General features: G+C 37.3%; 1 protein-coding gene and 1 long non-coding RNA gene across 3 annotated transcripts in view; one reads left to right on the forward strand and one right to left on the reverse strand.

The window, feature by feature from the left end:
- LOC141638237 (ent-kaurenoic acid oxidase-like) overlaps positions 1 to 20,042 on the reverse strand; it is a 216,433-nt gene that overhangs the window by 69,805 nt on the left and 126,586 nt on the right. The gene's annotated exons all lie outside the window — the stretch shown is intronic.
- On the forward strand, positions 1,718 to 19,227 carry LOC141638239 (uncharacterized). Of its 2 annotated transcripts, none has more exons than XR_012542054.1 (3): positions 1,718 to 1,872; positions 1,973 to 2,080; positions 18,913 to 19,227. It is a non-coding gene; the product is annotated as an uncharacterized LOC141638239 (long non-coding RNA). The 2 variants fall into 2 exon arrangements; XR_012542055.1 differs by lacking the exon at positions 18,913 to 19,227 and adding an exon at positions 3,791 to 3,845.

Consider the following 20,042-nt stretch of genomic DNA (forward strand, 5'->3'; position numbering starts at 1 on the left):
AAGTAAGTTTAGGATATCAAATTTGAAAGAATACTCCTTGGGGATGTTGATGACCAGAATGGATTGGTGATGTAATTTGGTATTAGTTGGCTCTTGTGAGTTCTGGAGTTGAGAGAGACTTAGTCTTGAGAAGAATTTGTTAATCCTATAGTTTTATAGACCTTGAGGTCGCATTGAGTACTTGAGATGATGGGACGGTGTTGTAGCTGAGTATAGTTCCGCTTTTGGCAATCCTTAATAAATAAAAGGATAGAGGAACGTGAGATCTTATTAATTTTTCGGATTTTGGGGTTGGTATGTCACTACCTTGTTTTGAAATGGAAACCTTGTAGAATTTGAGGAACCCATAGTTGTCACTAGTTGGATACGAATATAACTTTGTTGGAAGCCTTGACCTTAGGCTTGTGAAAATTGTTTTGGAATGTTATTGTAAATTTGGACTTTATATCTAATCCTTTGAGGAATCTTTCTATTGGAATTGGAATATTGTTGGGAAATAGGATTGTGAACCTTTCTCGATGTACCGATCTTCCTAATTCGATCTCGACAATTGTATTCTTACTAATCGGCTTGTTCCGTTGTGTTCGCCTTTATGGAACTCATTTGACCTCCTGAGTAAAGCGTCTTGTTCGTTGACATCTTTATTGACTTCATCCAAAAATTCCACCTTTAAAAGTTCAATTCCTTCTTGTCTGTTGGGTGTGAGTTCCCTATCGCGACTTGCACTTCTCATTCCCGAGTTGTTTTCCATCTTGCATAGATTCTATATAGTTTGAGTAAACTTTTGGTTCATTTACTTGGAGTAAATTTGCAAATTGACCTTTTTCTATAACATTTGAACATAATTTCTCACTCTCTTTCAATCCTAGTGTTCAATTGGATACCTAAGTTGTTTCTCGTTTTGTGTAATGATTCCTTTTTCTTACTCCTTTCCGCGGTACTAAGCCGTATTTAATCATAATTAGTAAAGATATTATTCTTATTATAGAACTTTAAACTAAAATTTTGAAAATGCTTTTATGATTTTCGATGGTTTTAACATTAGTGAATGTTAAATCTCGTTGTTGGAGACGTCCCAATAATGGGTTTTCTCATTTATTGGTGTAGAAATATTTTTATATCTTGATATGAATATGGATGTTCTTGTCTGATCAACAAGAGTATCACCGTTTCATTGAAAAGATACCTATATTTTCTTATAACTATAATTTCTTCTTCTAAGTTTCGAGGACGAAACTTTTTAAAAGGAGGGGTGATTGTAACGCCCCGTAATTTCGGACCGTTAATATATTTCGAAAATAATTTATTAATCAAATAGAATTTGATATTTAAAGTAATTAAAGTAAAAATAATTCAAAGAAATATAATTTTATTATATTTTGAAGAAAAGTATTTATTTTGATAGTTTCGAAATGTTTAAAAATAGTTTAAACCGTGTAAAACTTTTTATTTCGAAATAAGGGCGTATCGGGGGGAAAATGACAATTCGTTTGAACGTTGGGTAAACGAAATTGGAAATGGGTCGTATGAATACTCAATTTTATTGTAATCTCGTGTTTAAGAACTTTGGTCTTGACGGAATTTGCGTTTGACCTACGGTTTTAATTATTATCGAAACGGGTCAAACCCGACTCGAAAAATCCCGACTCGAACTCGACTCTTTCCTTTCTTTCTCTCCTTTCCCGCGGACCAAACCCCCCTTCCCCTTCATTTTCTGGTTTTTCTTTGTTCATCAACATTCTAAACCCAAAAAAACATAAACACCATTTTCACACAAAAATTCAAGCTGTTTTGGCCATAATTTCTTCGTTTCTTATCGGATTTTCACGAAATTTACCTTTCCGGAATCCCCTCGCCGAGATCTACAACTTAGTATGTTCTAATTTCAGTTTTCATTAAGTTGTTTTAAGACGATTTTTGGGTATAATTTCGGTTTTGGTGACTTTTGTTGTGTTTTTGTTGTTTTTAATAGGTGAAGATTATGAGGATGATGTGGGGGACTCCTATGTAGTAGAGGATGATGGGTAGCTACCGTTTTTAGGGTTTTCTCAAGGGTTATGTTGCCTTTTTCTAGCTTAAGGTAACATATTTCGAGTTACTCGACGAAAGATCGTCACATGCTTTGTTGTTTTTGTATGTTTGGTGATTTTTGTTGGAGTAGTAGTTTTCACATGTTAAAATTCGTTGCATGCATGCTTAATTTATGCCCTTTTGATAGTTTAAATTAGCAAAGTTGAATTGGGAACGATTAATTAGTGTTCAGACGGTCTTTTACTAAACAAAAATGGAAAAATGGTGGTGTAAGGGTGACGGCCAGCAGCCGGCAGGCCCGTGGCAGGCCCACGGCTAGCCCACGGCTGGCCCGGGATGGTCCGTTACTTGATTCGCGGTTTTTCGTACAATATTGGTCATTTCGGGTTAATTAATGTTAGAATAGTATAAGTAACAAATGGGTAGTATTTTGAAGTGAAGCATACTAGTAACAAAAATTATGTTAATGGTAAAATTGTGCTTATATTAATAGTTATCACATATTAGGATAGTTTACAAAATGAATTTTATAGCGATAATTGTAATGTTTTGTTGATTGTGCCGAAAACTGAGCCTTAGTCCCTTTGACTGATGCGATGTCAGTTAATTGAGTGATTGGTCAGCCGCAATTTGACCGTGCACTGCCGCAGGTGGGGTTGCGGGTAAAAATTCGGTTGAATGATTTAGATAATCGGCCTTTTTCTTGTTTTAGGCCATTTATCAAGCTTTAGTTCACATGTATAGCTTATTGATTTTAATAGTGTCTTGTATTGTAGAAATGGCCCTAGTTTCCCCTAAAGCCTTTAATATTATTAAAATTGTTAGAATTAGAAATTAGTATTGAATACTTATTGAGGATTCTGATGGATTGTATGCTGTAAATAGACATTTATATAGCCTTTCACATGATAGAATGTTAGCATTTAGGTTGGTAAGTAGGACTTTTTGCCCTCTTAAGGTTAAGTGGGTGTCTTACTTGACTTGTGTGGTGAGTCTTGTGTGGTGTGGGCTAAAGTATTCAAGTGGGACTAGTTTGTGACTAGGTCCTAGGTGAGTATTTCGGCCTTCATCATAGATAGGTCTTTATAGTCTCTGACGAGTATATGTTCACTGCTTGATAGCCTTTGTGTTCCTGACTAGTGGATTTATATCCAAGTTGGGGCATGACCTCAGGTACTTATTTTGATAGTATGGGGTCAGCTTAAGTACTAGCCAACCCTTCGGTGGTGTCCTTAGGGTACTCACTTCACTTTGTTTTAAAAAAAGTTGTGGGTCTTGGGTGCGGTGGTGTGTATCCGCATGTCTAGGTCTGCGCAGATTTTAGGCTAGGGTTGTGTTGTCTCTTGGCCATGTTTTATTAATATTAACCGCTGAGCCAAGATACCGGTTCGATTACCTTCCCTACCTCGTGGTATAGACTCGAGTTACAAAGTGACTATTGACGGGACTAAGAACTTATGCCTGTCTTTGATATATTGCCCTTTCTTGTTTGATGATTCTATGAATCATAGAAGGTGAGATGCAAGCCGGCTATGGTTGATAGAGTTTGGATTACTAATTGTTATATGATTCACATGATAGTTTAGTTTGGTCAGTTTAGGGGTCATAGGTTAGATTATATGATAATTACATGGTTTATCATATTGCTTACATGTTCCATTACATGTTACATTAATTTTGACGATTCGTGGCTGGGAGGACTCGAAGTTACTCCCCACTGAATTGTGGCTTTCGTGTTTGTATAAAATGCGATTGACAGGTCGTTGATGCTTTGTTGGGGTTACAGACGAGCTAGTGAGCAAGGAACCTTGGACCTAGCTTTTGGCTATTCTTTTAGTACACCTTTTACCTTTTGGTTTTGTATATTATTTGAAGGGACATATGTCTCCCTTTTCTATTTTGGGTTTGTATCTTTACTTTTTCTTATCATTAGCTATGTAGGTAAAGTAGCTCATTAGCAATGCAGGTTTTGGCTCCCGCCTCTTGGGAATGTTGGATATGTTGTGATTGGTTTAGAAAATTTTTGAAATTACATGTTTTTGGCTAGTTGAACCAATTACAAACATATCCTACCAGTTTTTCTGTAGAATTTACGTAAATAATTAAGGCTAGATTTAAGGGTGTCACAATTTTAATTACTAAAATAATGGGTATGAGTCGGGATTCAAACCACGTAATTAGCGGGAATCAAGTCGGGATTTGAATTTAATTATATTAAGTTATATAATTAGATTAGTGATTTTAATTAATTGAATTCGTATTTAATTTAATTAGATTAGTTAGTAATTATATATTTAATTACTTAATTAGGTGACGGTTTTATGGAGCGGTATTATTATTGGATTTGGATTTGCTTATGGAGTTTGCTTAAAGGTAGGTTTATCCTACTCAGTTTCAATATTGTGTTTATTTGTTAAATGAGTCATTTATTATCAATTGCATTGAGTGAGTCGGTAATTGGTATGTTATATGGTATATCGTATTTATTGTGTTGTCTTGTATGTCGGAGGAGTTGATTGGTTACTTGTTTTGGAGACGTAAGACAGTTGGGAGGCCGTCTTACGCTTAAGTCGCCTCTTGGAGCTTCCCACTCCAAGAAGGATGTGCACATTAATGGCTTAAGTCACGGAGGGACTCGTGTGGTTGAGACTTGATGTCTGGCAGGGGATCCGGTTTGCTTCCGCACCCGGTACGTTTGGGCGTGTCCCGATACCTGTTTATGGTTATCGGTATGTCTGGGCATGTCCCGGTACCAGTGTAGCTGTCAGTATGTCTGGGCGTGTCCCGGTACCGTGGTGGTTATTGATGGTGGTATATTCATATCATAGTCATGTTGTATGTTCACACACTCGAGTCGAGTCACACTTTATTTATTTATTGAAGCTGACGTTTATGTGTATGTGTAATTGCCACCTATATCTTTTAGGGTGGCCTGTGTCGATCCATAGGATATCCTTTGGTCAAATGGGGAGCAGGTTAAGTACAGGTTGTTTGGATAGCACGCGGGAGACGGGACGAGCTTGATGAGTCACGAGACGAGTATAGTTGGCTAGAAGAGTATAGTGTCGTGAGTTGTACTTTTATCCATTTGTTTACGTTTGTATAAATCATTAATCATTTTATTTATAATAAATGTCCTTGATTGAAGTTTTGAAACAGTAACTCGAGAAACCGAGATGGTTATACCTATCTTGGCCGGATAATTGGGGTGTTACACTATATATATATATATATAGGGTCAAGATCCGGTGAGAACCACTAGTATAATGAGAACCATGAGAACCTCTAAAGCAACTAAGGACCACTGGATAAACATAATTCCAATGACAGAATTGTCGGGGTCATAATATTTTTGACACTCATGGTTACAATTTTCAAATCACACTCCTCTCTCTATTTCTCCTCATTCGATCTTCTTCATGTTCTCTATTGCCGACCACCGCGTTTCTCCTTCTTCACTGTCATCGACTGCCGCGCTTCTCCTTCTTCGGTGTCATCGACCATCGTGATACTCCTCCTTCACCGCCATTGATGAAGGTAAGTTTCATGTTTAAATTTTTTTCAATTTTGTAATTAGAAGTTATTATTTCCGTGTTATATCAATATATAGCACATTGATTTTATGTAAACTTTTTTTGATTGATTCGATTTTAACCTAAATTGATGTAATGTTGAATTTGTTTGATTGGAATAGTAGTAAATTAGGGTTCATAATTAGTACAATCTTGAATTACTTTGAGTGAAATATCATAGTATATTAGGCTTTTTTGTATGCTTTTATCCTTGATGTTCTTAGGGATATGGCCAGGTATTAGGGATTACCTTGAAAGACGGGCCGTTTTCTTGAACATACTTATCTGGATTACTCAATTATAATTTTGTGATTTCTGCAATAAGCCTATAACTTGTCCAATTACTAAAATTTTGGACAAAAATTCAATTTGTAGTTGAATAACTTGACCCAGCTTTAAACCATGACACACTCTAATATCTCTCACCCTGTCGTCCAGTTTCTTCGCCGCGTCCTCCCTATCTTGTATAATTCTAAAAAGATAAAGGGGAAAAAAATAAGTGAACAAGATAAGTAATGAGCTAGTCGCAATGATCGAAAGGCGGAATGTCTAATACAGGAAATGGAGAGTCGTACTCTCTGACTAAATCAGCCTCTGATAAGCGCAAAGGAGGGGCGGGGGTCATGCCGGTGCTGCTGCCATAACCATAAGAGAAGGGGGTGCCGCCATAGCCCGAAAGGGGGTGGTACTGCCATAGCCCGAAGGGAAGGTGGGGCTGCCATAGCTGAAATCGCCATAATTTAACGGGTGTAACGGGGTGTTCGGATACCTGTAGAGAAGCATGGACATAAAATAGACATGTAAAATATAACCAAAGAATAACAAGCCAAAGCATAACTAAAATATAACCAAAGAAACTGGACGACAGGGTGAGAGATATTAGAGATATTAGAGTGTGTCATGGTTTTCTCTAATAGTTTGCATAACTGAAATAATTGATGGGAATTGATAGCTTGAGAAGCTCTTGTTAAGGTGTTGAGCTTGTGCTATCAGTTTGATTAATCTGTGTGGGAAGTGTGGAGACTTCAGATTTCGTGTATGCATCCGCTAAAGACTGAGCAAAAACGTAAAGTAGTTGGTTATTGTATATGAAGGGGGTGTCTTGACAAGGTTTTGGTATCAGGTTATTCACATGAACATCCAAGAGTCTGATCGTAAGCGGACTGCAAAAGTACTGGAAATTAACCGATCACTGGAATGCCCCTATGTTGTTGCCTGCTACTAGTGTTTCTACCAAAATAATGCCTTCTACCTAATATTGGAGTACATGGATGGTGGATCTCTTTTAGATTTCTTGAGAAAAGTTCGCACAATCCCCGAAGATCATCTTGCTGCAATTTGTAAGCAGGTTGGCTGTTAACTTTCAGTGTCCTTCCAATTTTTATTATTTTTTGAGATCTTCAAGTCCTTCTAATTTTAAATGTTCTGCCTGTGTAAATGTGTAATAGGTTGTAAAAGGTTTGCATTATCTTCATCACCAGAAGCACGTTATTCACAGAGATTTAAAGCCTTCAAATTTGCTGACAAATCATTTAGGAGAAGTGAAAATTACTGATTTTGGTGTTAGTGCAATTGTTGCTAGTACCTCTGCTCAAGCTAATACAAATGTCAGGACCTACTATTATATGGGCGTAAGTTTTTTTTCTTTTTTTTTTTAAGGATATTGTGATTTATTTATTTATGGGATTGGCATTTACATGCTAATTCATTTTGTTTAATTGAGATACTGACTGTTGCTTGTGATTGGTATAGCTGATATTTTGTGGTCAATGCAAATCTGCAGCCCGAGAGATTCAGTGAAGAGACCTATGGAGCTAGAAGCGACATTTGGAGTTTGGGTATGGTCATGCTTGAATGTGCAACTGGAAAATTTCCATATGCAATATCAGATGATGGTTGGGCGGCAACCTATTTTTCAGTTATGCAATCTATTATTGAACAGCCCCCACCTCGCTCGTGCTTCTCCTGATCAGTTTTCATGTTTCAAATAAAAATCAAATTGGACAAGTTATAGGCTTATTGCAGGAATATAGCCATCAGTATTATTTGGCGTTTCTGATGAAATAGTCCTCTGACTCAAGCTTAACCTCTTCTTTCTTTGACGTTTTACTTATTTTGAAAGCCAATTAGCTCAAATGGGAGAGCATTGTGCAATGCACAAGATGTGGGTTCGACTCCCATATTGGCCATGAAATACCAAATCTTTCTTTTACTCTTAAGAATGAAAAATAGTGTAACTGGAAATCCCATTTAATTCAAGTATTCCATGTATGGTAATAGTTTTGGTATATATGTTAGTCTTTGAAATGCTTGTATTGAACTCCTGATAATTGCAAAGCTATTTCACGAGCTCGATCATTGCCATTGTTGCTGCTCGCTTGAGTCCAATCAAGGTCTGCGCGCCATTCTCCGAATATGATTATAGCCTCCTAAATAATTGTACTGTATTGCTTGCATCATGACACATTCCTCTCATTGGATTTGCAATTTAATAGGCTATATGGGACTCGAACCCATACCTTTGTGCAAAATTTGCACATTGCTCTACCATTGAGCTAATAGCCTTGAAAATACGCCAAACAAATACGAATACGAAATAACTGACATAAGTACCCGAAATGTTTCTCACATATTAGTAAGATATGTAATAGATACACTAAAATGCCTTGTAATTATAAAAAAAGGTCGGTAAACACATTAAATATCCTCCACGGTCATTTCCCTTATTTCATGTACATAGAACCTTATTTCATGCACATAGAACCTTATTTCATGCACATATAAAATTAACGTCCTTTACCAACAGTAATTAGTATCACAATATAAACAACTGACGCTACTGAAAAACTTTTTAATGCACATATAACCTTATTTCATGCACATAGTACCTTATTTCATGCACATATAACTTTATTTCATGCCCATTTAACACTTATTTCATGCACATAGAACCTTATTTCATGCACATGGAACCAAATTTCATGCACATATAATCTTATTTCATGAAAATAAAATGTCTTAAAAAACTACTCTATAAAACCGCACATCCAAAAATCCATGGAAGAAACTCAAATCACAATTGATGCTGGAAGTTTATTTTGGCTTTTATAGCAACATGGCTAGAGAGCCAACAAGCTCAAGCTAGGCTCATAAAACAAAACTAAAATTCATTTTTTGATAATTGATAGCCAACAAATCATAGATAGTACACATGACTTTGTTATAGGAAAGCTGAAAATAACTAAAGAGGCAAAAAAAAAAGGTTTCGTTAGACAAAATAACTGACGCTACCACAGGGTTTTAGCCCATAATATCAGTTTACAAATCAGTAAATATGAAGGTTGAGCATCAATATACTGCAAAGTATCCCTATCCAAAATTGGTTCATGAGTTCATAAATAATCGTAATCTTGTACAGGGGAGAGTCTATAGAGGAAAAAAAAGCTAGGAGTTCATCATACATCAAGGTCAACTGAAAATCACCGAATAAACTAATAGCCTTAAATGAGTAAGTGACTTTTCTTGTCATTAACAATTTATAAAAAGAACTTGAAACAATCAGTAAAGTTTCACAAATTCACAGAAATCACAAATTCACAGAAATCCTATATTAACAGGGAGAGTATCATCATCAATTTGCCATATAAGAACAATTAAGTAGCTAAATTAGGGAAACTTTTGGATTTTCGGTCCGTAATTTCATGATTTCAACCAATTTACCTAATTTCTCAACTTCCGTAACCCTAATTTCTCAGTTTCCCCAATCTAATTCACGAAAACCCTAATTTCACAAACATAATTCATCATTACGACTTTAACAAATTAATCAAAGCCTAAATTCAACTAATTTATTCGACAAATAAAAAAACTACAAAGTGAAAAAGATATAAACCTTAATTACGGCAAAAATTAATAATCAATATCGAAAGTTTACCTCATCGAAGTACCAGGATCCATTGCTGAAAGAAGCATGTAAGATTTTGATCGTCGAAGAGTTTGATCGGAATGTTTGTGACGATTGAACGTAGAGAAAGCAGGAGCTAGACCGCGTTGAAAGATTTGATAGTCGAAGAGAGAGAGAGAGAAAAAAAATATGAGGGAGAAAGGAAATTTGGAAAAATGAATGAGTCTTGAGGTTTGGAAGTGCGACGGTTGTTAGCAAAGTTAGAATATGTTTAATTAATGTCCATCTCACCGTCAAATATCAGTATGATCTAAGGGCTGTGAGTGGTTCTCATGGTTCTCATTATCTTGATGGTTCTCACAGGATCCCGAATCTATATATATATATATATATATATATATATATATATATATATATATATATATATATATATATATATATATATATATTAGATTTTTCATTCATTACTGATATTTAGACCAGTTGCATTTGAAAATACTTTGAAAGCTTCCAAGATAATAGTAATAGACTTAATGTACCCCTTGCAAAAGAGTAGCAAGTCATCAACAAACATTAAGTGAGTGAGCTTCAAACTCTTGCATAAAGGATGATATCTGAATCCAGGCAGTAGAGCAACTTTCTCAAGCTATCTACTCAAGTACTCCATACAAATAGTAAAGATTAATAGAGATATTGAATTCCCTTGTCTGAGCCCCCTCTTCCCTTTGATATACACATGGGTGTGTCTATTCAAACCTATGGATAGAGAGGTAGTGGTAATGCACTGCATGATAAGAGAAATCATCTTAGGTGGATAGTTTAAATAATATAGCATCTGTCTCACACACCCCCACTCAATAGAATCATAGGCTTTCCTTAAATCAACCTTCATTAGGCACCTTGGAGACACACTTTTCCTAGTGTACAGCCTCACCAGATCTTGTGTAATCAGAATCTTCCCTAAGATAGTTCGTCCATGAATAAAAGCACTCTGAGAAGGACTAATCACTTCAGGTAAAGTACCAGCTATTCTTTCACACAGCAACTTAGAAATGATTTGAGTATGTGCTGCAGTTTAGACCAATAGCTTGCTGCAACACAGTCTATAAATGCTTGCCTAAAGTGATTTGTGCTAGACTGGGTAGGATTTTGCCTGACATAGTGAGCCCTTCCCAAAGTGCTTTTATCAAAGGGATGGAGATTGTGGGCAACGTCATGGTTTGTTAGAACCTCATTAGACTTTATAGGAGGAAAACCTGTTCACCAAGGATATTGATGAAGTTGGACTTACAGAAAGGTTATGACTCTATAGAGTGGTCCTTTGTAGAAAAAATGTTGAGGGCTTTGGGGTTTCTTGAGCAGATGGTGAGCCTCATTATGCAGTGTGTGTCTACACCTTCATATTCTATTGCCCTAAATGGGAAGTGTTTGGGTTTTTTCAAGGCGAGAGAGGTTTGAGGTAGGGGGATCCATTATCCCCTTTGCTTTTTACTCTTTCCCTTGAATATCTTAGCAAGATCCTTATGGTGACTAAAAAACACCCACTCTTTAGTTTTCACCCTCTGTGTAAGAGAGTGGGTCTGTCTCACCTATGTTTTGTAGCTGATTTGATACTTTTTTGCAAGGGTGATAAATTTTCAATTGATCTAATTCTGAAAGCTTTTGTCTGCTTCTCTAAAGCTTCAGGACTGGCAATGAACAATGGCAAGTAAAACTTTTATTGTAATAGGATGGATAACTCCCTGGTTGAAGAGGTGCAGAATAGAACAGGTATGAAAAAAGGGGTTGTCCCTTTCAAGTACTTAGGGGTGAGTGTCTCCTCTAAAAAACTGTTTGTTTTGGAATGTAATTGTCTAGTTGACAAGATAGTGGATAGAATCAGGGGCATGGGAAATAGACACCTTTCTTATGCAGGTAGACTGGTTATGATAAAAGTCGTATTTAGTACTTTGCATAATTATTGGGCTAGGATATTCATTCTGCCTAAAGAAATTATCAAGAGGATTGAAGCTGTGTGCAGAGATTTCTTGTGGCACGAGAAGGGGAAAAAATCTAGTCCTGCACTAGTGGCATGGGAGCAACTTTGTAGACCTAAAAATATGGAGGTTTCGGGCTGAAGAATTTAAACTTGTGGAACATAGCAGCCATTGCTAAATATGTATGGTGGATTAAGGACAAAGCTGATCATTTGTGGGTTAAATGGGTACATGCCATTTATATCAAGTCTTGTGAACGGAAGCGCTATCAACCCACCCTTAATTCTAGTTGGCCATGGAGAAAGATCTGTCAGGGTAACGAGAGATTCATGCCCCTCTTGCAGTCTGGTTCTGGTTCTGGTTTACAGGGGGATTACACTGTGAGATATGGATACTGTTGGCTACAATCTGAATATGATTAGGTGGATTGGGCTCCCTGGATCATGAATAGTTGGCTAGTGCCCAAACATGGTTTCATAAGTTGGCTGTCTGGATATCAACGGTTACTGACGCAGGACGGGCTACTTAGGATGAACATTGTTCAAACTAATAGCTGCTACTTATGTGGACTATGGCATGAGGAGCATTCCCATTTGTTCTTCAAATGTGTTTATAGTTGCAAATGCAGTAAGATGGTTTCAGATTGGTGCAAAGAGCAAATACCTCAACACGATTGTTGCAATTGGTGGATAAAAAGCAGGTTCAGATCTCAGACTAAGAAGAAGATCATGGGAATTATTTTGGTTGCACTGATCTACCACATTTGGGCAGCACGCAATACCAACAGAATGGAGAAGTTCCTGGTCAGACCAGAAGTATTACTTAAGAGGATTCAATCTGATGTAAGAAATAGAGTCAAGAGTTGTATTATCAAATGTCATAATAGAGGAGTAGGAAAATGGATAGAACATATCATGAGTCACAAAGGAATGGTTGCATAATAGTTGTTCCTTAAGTTTGTATGTTTGGCATATGGTTTTAATGATAAGCTTAGATTTCCCCCCAAAAAAAAAACTTAGGAATGATTTTGTAAAGAATTTTACAACAAGCAATAAGCTTAAACTCCTAACAGTCTTTGGTTCTTCCACCTTAGGGATAAGAATATTACAACAGATCTTATGTAATAAATGTAAATATTCAATTTGACCATTAATTCTAATTGATAAGTTCACCGACTTAGTCTAATTTTCACATGTTAGGACTTAATACATTGTTTGTTGCATTTTATGCATTATAATCGATATAATCAACGTAAACGCCAATCCCAATCGTTAGTAAAGGCCGCTATCGAGCTGGGCGGGATTAGGTGTTCGATTAAAGAATTTCCTAGTATGTACCATCACCCCAGACTCAAGATCTCTGTGAGTGCCCGTGTTTAAGGGTAAATGAATGTCTTTAGTGTCTATGTCACGCTTCATGTTGACATAGCATGAAGTATTCGAACGATTTTCAATTTTCCACAAAATTGGTGGCGACTTCTCAAATGCAGGCTTGTTCAAACCTTTCACCTGTTTCTAAGCCTCTCCTCTCAAATCGGTTATGAACCCATTATGACATGCTTTGTTTACAAAGTTCCGTGGGAAGATGTGCTGCCGCTTTAACTTCAACTCGCGGATGCGCGTGACACGGGTGGCGTTGGTCCATAGACATGATAGCGCGACGCCGTTGAATGGGCCTTGACGCTGAGATGATTCAAAAATGAAGACGCGCAAGTATGTTTCCTCGACTCTACAGACTCAAGGCTGAATTAGGAGGGTGAATTGATATGTACGATGTTTTTATTATTTACGAAGGATTTTCAAAAAATTTCAAAAAGTGGGGTTTTCTATTTACGGAAAATCGTGGATCGACAATTGTTCAGTTCGTATTTTGAAAAAAGCCAGGTTTATTTTCATAAGACAGGTTCAAAAACAGTCGGGGGTTGTGACGGCTTAGAAAACGGCGCATTATTTTTGAAGACGGTTTTCAAAATTTAAAATCGCGGGTTTGAAAATCGAAAACCGGAAATTTCAAAGGTTGAAATCGTTGAGGTCCATAAATGGTGCTTTATTTTTTATGACGGTTTTCGAAATCCGGGTTTCGGGGGTTGAAAAGGCCATTATGGCGACGCAAAAGGGTGTTGTTGCAAATGTTTTTTGAAAACCCGGTTTTGAAATGGTCATTATGACGACGCGAAAGGTGTTTTTGTAAATGGTTTGAAAACCGAGGTTTTAAATGGCCACCAAGACGGTGCGAAATGTGTGTTTGAATTTTTTTTAAAAAAATAACCGAGGTTTGAAATGGCCATTATGACAGCGCGAAAAGTGTATTTATAAATAGTTTGAAAAATGACACAAAGGACTTATGATCACATAAGCACTCACAGTTCATAATAATATGCTCAATGTTGACACGGGTTTTGGTTTGATAAGGGTGGTTACACACCAAGCGATCAATCATCGGTCTTCGAGAGGGATGCCAATTCAAACAAAAAGTGTAAGTTTGGTGACCTAAGCCCTATTCACGTGGGAACTGAAAGCTATTTGCTGAAAGAATAGGGTGTATCACCAACGGTGTGCTTGACGCAATCGGGATTCAAAATGCGGGGATGAATAAACTCATGACGGTGATATGACCATAATATCGATTAATGCATTTTAACCACAACCTCGTTCGAGTTCTACCTCTAAGGACACAAAGACACAAGTGTTCTAGTAATCCCTAGCGAAGTCACCAATCTGTGGAAATCACCACCCGCACGCCCGATCCGCAGACGTACGATGATTTAAAGCCACGCTCAAGGACGTAGGTGCTTTCAGCGGATCGTTTTAGATCGGTCGGTTTCGTCTCGATGAAGGTTTCGAGATAATCTATTTGCGATTTGTAAGGAGTCGCCACCAAGTATTGTGGAGTGCTTGGATACCGTTCGAATCTACATTATACCTTGGTCAAATAAAGCATAAAGCGGTGCTTGAGATAGATACTAAAGATAAGGATTCGTCCACTTAAGCATCCTATGTTTAGAATGGCTCTCGTTTTGCCGTGGATACGAGTACCGATTATCCAAAAATCCGAGTTAAGGGTGAGGCTACATATTGGGAAGCTCTTTAATCGAACACCCAATCCCACCTGCTATAGTAGCCTCACTGATCGATCGTGGTTGCTAGTGGAAAAGTTGATAAATGGGTTAAATGCATGAATAAGCATCCATTATTTTAACCTAACAATTGAATTTGACTAAGTCGGTTGTTTTATGCATCTACCAGAAATTGGTGTTGAAGTTGGATTTAGATTGATTTGCATGTGAAATTGAGATTAAACATCCATTTACTAAGTTTAGGTTATGGCCCTTAACACGATCCATTTATTGTTTAAAAAGGTGTACAATGATGAAATATGAGAGAACACTAATGGAAAAAACCTCTATTGCGTGAGTTGTAGAGAGCCTTTTGCGTCGATTTTTTTTTTGGGAAAGTTAAGTATATTAGAATCAAAACTCCAACTGTTTACATCCTGTAGTATGACAAAAATAAAGCCTATGTAAAACTATACAAACGAGCAATGCTATGTCAAAGAACTAAATACTCAAAAGCCAACTACTATCCCTCTGAGTTAGCTTACTCAAATTAAGACGGTGAAACCTCAATTTAATGTCCTTAATCAGTTGCTGCACAACTGTCTCAGGCCTCCTAACAAACTGAGACAATCTAGCCTCATTTCTGCACTTTCAAATCTGATATAAGAGAGCAACATAAGCAGCACCAAAAACTCTCTTATACAACTTCGTGACAGTTCTGGCTGTAGAGAACCATTGAACCACATTTCCAGATTGCACACTCATCCTAAACGATGACAAAAGCAAGTTGAAGCAATAATTCATGTAGGAGCAATCTACAAAAAGATGGTGATGGTCCTCGGAACAAACACGACAGATTTCACAGAGGGGATCCACAGCCAATCCCATTCTGAGTAACCTGTCCTTAGTAAGTAGTCTTTTATGCATAATGGACCAGCAGATGAAAGATGTCTTAGGAATGTTAAGCTTATTCCAAACCAAATGACACCAAGGGACCACAGAATGTACTCTTCTCAACCAATCATATCCTGCATTCACTGTATACTTGAGATCAGAATTGAGCCACTTATCATTAGTATAGGCTTGCTTAAATTTTTGAATAATGAAAGTGATTTTCCTCCAAGACCAGCTGCAGTCAGGAGGAGCTTGATAATCAGACCAATGCTTACCTTTCATATACACATGATTCACCCACTTTACCCACATATGATCTTTTTTGGAAGCAAGCCACCACACGTATTTACCCAACAAAGCAACATTCCAACTACAACTGTCCTTGAGCCCAAGTCCTCCTTCAGTCTTTGGCATACAACAATTATCCCACCCTACATTAGCAGCCTTAGCATACTCAGCCTTGCCTCCCCACAAATAGTTCCTACATAGAGCATTGATCCTGTTCATAATGCCCTTAGGTATCAAGAAAATAGTAGCCCAATATGAATGAAGAGTGGTAAGAACAGACTGAACAAGGGTGAGCCTACCAGCATAAGACAAGAATTTAGCACCCCAACATCTGATTCTAGCAACAATCCTCTCAGTCAGTTTCATACCTTCAATTTTAGTCAATTTTTTGGATGAGATGGGAACACCCAAGTACTTAAAAGGTAGAACACCCCTATGAAACCCCGAGACCTGAATGATATTGTCCATATGAGCAGCTAACATACCATTGAAGTAAATCTCAGACTTGTCCTTGTTCAAATGCAAACTAGTAGAAGCAGAAAATGTAGCAAAACCTCTGAGCATCCACATGATAGCAGGTTCAGTTACTTTGCAGAATAATAAGAGGTTGTAACGCCCCGTAAATTTCGGACCGTTAATATATTTCGAAAATAATTAATTAATCAAGTAAAATTTGACATTAGTGTATTTGAAGTAAAAAAAATAATTCAAAGAAATATAATTTTATTATATTATGAAGAAAAGTATTTATTTTGATAGTTTCGAAATGTTTAAAAATAGTTTAAACCGTGTAAAATCTTTTATTTCGAATTAAGGGCGTATCGGGGGGAAAATGACAATTCGTTTGAACATTGGGTAAACGAATTTGGGAATGGGTCGTATGAATACTCAATTTTCTTGTAATCTCGTGTTTAAAAACTTTGGACTTGACGGAATTTGCGTTTGACTTACGGATTTAATTATTATTGAAACGAGTCAAAACCGACTCGTAAAAATCCCGACTAAAAATCCCGCACCTTCCTTTCCTCCTTTCTTTCTCCCTTACACGGCTCCCCTCCCCCTTTCTTTTCATTTTTTCTGGTTTTTCCCTTCTATCACCTTCTAAACCTTCAAAACACCATTTTTACATAAAAACTCAAGCAAAAATCGTCACAACTTCCTCGTTTCTTATCGGTTTTTCACGAAATTTACCTTTCCGGAATCCCCTCGCCGAGATCTACAACTTGGTATAATTTAATTTCAGTTTTCTTGAAGTTGTTTTAAGTCCAATTTTCGGAAATTCGGTTTTAGGTACTTATCTTTGTGTTTTTATTGTTTAATTAGGTGAAGATTTGGAAGACGAGTTCGGGGACTCGTATATTGTAGAGGATAGCGCCTAGTTGTTGTTAGGGTTTCGGTTTTGAGGTGCTAATTGCTCATTTTCTAGCTTAAGGTAACATATTTCGAGTTACTCGACGAAAGATCGTCACATGTTGTGTTGTTTTTGTATGTTTTATGATTTTTGTTTGTGTAGTAATTTTCACATGTTTAAAATGGTTGCATGCATGTCAATTGTTAGATTAAATTATCATAATAGTATGGAAATGATATGGGAACGATTAGATAATGCTTAAAACGAGTTAAAATGAAGAAAAACGGTAAAAAAAAGAGGGTGTTAGGGGACGGGCAAGCAGGCCGCGAGCCGTGCAAGGAGCCCACGGCTAGCCCACGGCTGGCCCGGTCGGCCCGTTGCTTGTTTCGCGGTTTTCCATGTTTTGTCCGTCATTTTAGGTTCATTAAGGATGTAATTAGAATAAGTACACATGGTTAAACTTGTGAAGTGAATCATAATAGTAACTAAAAGTTATGTTAATGGTAGAAAAATTATGTTATATTAATAGTTATCACATGTTAGGATAGTTTACAAAATGAAATTGTAATTAATAGGCTCAAAATGAATTTTATAGCGATAATTGTAATGTTTTGCTGATTGTGCCTAAAATCGAGCCTTAGTCCCTTTGATCGATGCGATGTCGATTAATTGAGTGATTGGTCACCATAATTTGACCGCACTGTCGCAGGGTGGGGTTGCGGGTAAAAATTCGGTTGAATGAATTAGATAATCGGCCTTTTTCTTGTTTTAGGCCATTTATTATATCTCTATTTCACATGTGTAGTTAGTTGAATTTAAATAGCTTCCTATTTAGTTAGTTGAATTTAAATAGCTTCTTATTTTGTAGTAATGGCCCTAGTTTCCCCTAAAGCCTTAAATATTGTTATAATTGCTAGGATTGGAAATTAGTATTGAATACTTATTGAGGAACTGTTGGTTTATCTGCTGAATAGACAATATTATAGCCTTTCACATGATAGAATGTTAGAATTTATGTTGGTAAGTAGGACTTTTTGCCCTCTTATGGTTAAGTGGGTGTCTTACTTGACTTGTGTGGTGAGTCTTGTGTGGTGTGGGCTAAAGTATTCAAGCTGGGACTAGCTGGGACTAGGTCCTAGGTGAGTATTTCGGCCTTCATCATAGATAGGTCTTTATAGTCTCTGACGAGTATATGTTCACTGCTTGATAGCCTTTGTGTTCCTGACTAGTGGATTTATATCCAAGTTGGGGCATGACCTCAGGTACTTATTTTGATAGTATGGGGTCAGCTTAAGTACTAGCCAACCCTTTGGTGGACTCCTTAGGGTACTCACTTTGTTTTAGAAAAATTGTGGGTCTTGGGTGCGGTGGTGTGTATCCGCATGTCTAGGTATGCGCAGATTTTAGGCTAGGGTTGTGTTGTCTCTTGGCCATGTTTTATTAATATTAACCGCTGAGCCAAGATACCGGTTCGATTACCTTCCCTACCTCGTGGTATAGACTCAAGTTACAAAGTGACTATTGACCGTGCTAAGAACTTATGCCTGTCTTTGATATATTGCCCTTTCTTGTATGGTGATTTTATGAATCGTAATAGGTGAGATGTAAGCGATTCTGATTGATAAAGTTTGGATTACTATTTGTTATATGATTCACATGATAGTTTAGTTTGGTCAGTTTAGGGGTCATTTGTTAGAATACATGATAAGTAAATGGTTTATCAAATTGTTTACATGTTACATTACATGTTACATTAATTTTGACGATTCGTGGCTGGGAGGACTCGAAGTTACTCCCCACTGAATTGTGGCTTTCGTGTTTGTATAAAATGCGATTGACAGGTTGTTGATGCTTTGTTGGGGGTCACACACGAGCTAGTGAGCAAGGAACCTTGGACCTAGTTTTTGGCTATTCTTATAGTAACCCTTTTATCTTTTGGTTTGTATATTATTTGAAGGGACATATGTCTCCCTTTTTCTATTTTGGGTTTGTATCATTCTACTTTCTTATTTAGCTATGGCATGTAAAGTAGTTCATCAGCTTTTGCAGGGTCTTGGCACCCGCTTCTGGGAATGTTGGACTTCTTGAGTTGGATTGGTTGTGAATGGTTTAGTTAGAATTTTTTTTGAAATTGCAGGTTTTATCTAGTTGAACCATTTACAAACATATCCTACCAGTTTTTCCATAGAATTTACGCCTTTAAGAAATTACATAACGCTAAATTTTAAGGGTGTCACAGTTGGTATCAGAGCCTATTGCTCCCGACGCACGTTTGTGCACCCCACTTAGAAATCACTTGACCTCTAAATAATAAACTTGAGAGAAGGGTAGGATGGGTAGAATTAGGATTTTATGTGGTAGTCTGTTTGTGATTGCTAATTGATAGGTACTAATCAAATTTTTCCCTTTTGAAAGATGGCTCCGCCAAGAAGAGACATTGATGATGCTATCTTACTAGTTCTTACTCAAATTCTCCAAAACCAACAAAATCAACAAGCTCCTCTTCCTCCGCCTGCTGAGGGTACTCCAGGCACCTATACTTGGGTGGCTAACCAATTGACCCGAATCAACACTCCCACTTATGGTGGAGAGATTGATCCAGCTGCTCTTACAGGGTGGTTTCGGGAGTTGGAGAAAAGCTTCACGTTGTATGATGTCAATGAGGAACATAAAGTGAAGCTAGCCTCTCACTTCCTAGTACGAGAAGCAGACCGGTGGTGGTCCATGACTGGGCCTACCGTTTCAGCTGAACCAGGATTTGATTGGGTACGTTTCAAGGAGTTAGTGGAGGCCCGTTTCTATCCTCAAGAGTGAAACAAACAAAAGTTGAAGGGATTCATGGAGTTGAAGCAAGGAAGCCTTCCAGTTCAGACCTTCACTGATAAATTCAATGAGTTGGCTCATTATGCCACTAGATTAGTGAAGGATGACAATGAAAAAGCCTTCTTCTATCTTGAAAAGCTCTCCCCTA

The sequence above is a fragment of the Silene latifolia genome, unplaced genomic scaffold (assembly GCF_048544455.1).
Source record: "Silene latifolia isolate original U9 population unplaced genomic scaffold, ASM4854445v1 scaffold_20.1, whole genome shotgun sequence".
In the NCBI taxonomy this organism is placed as follows: Eukaryota; Viridiplantae; Streptophyta; class Magnoliopsida; order Caryophyllales; family Caryophyllaceae; genus Silene; species Silene latifolia.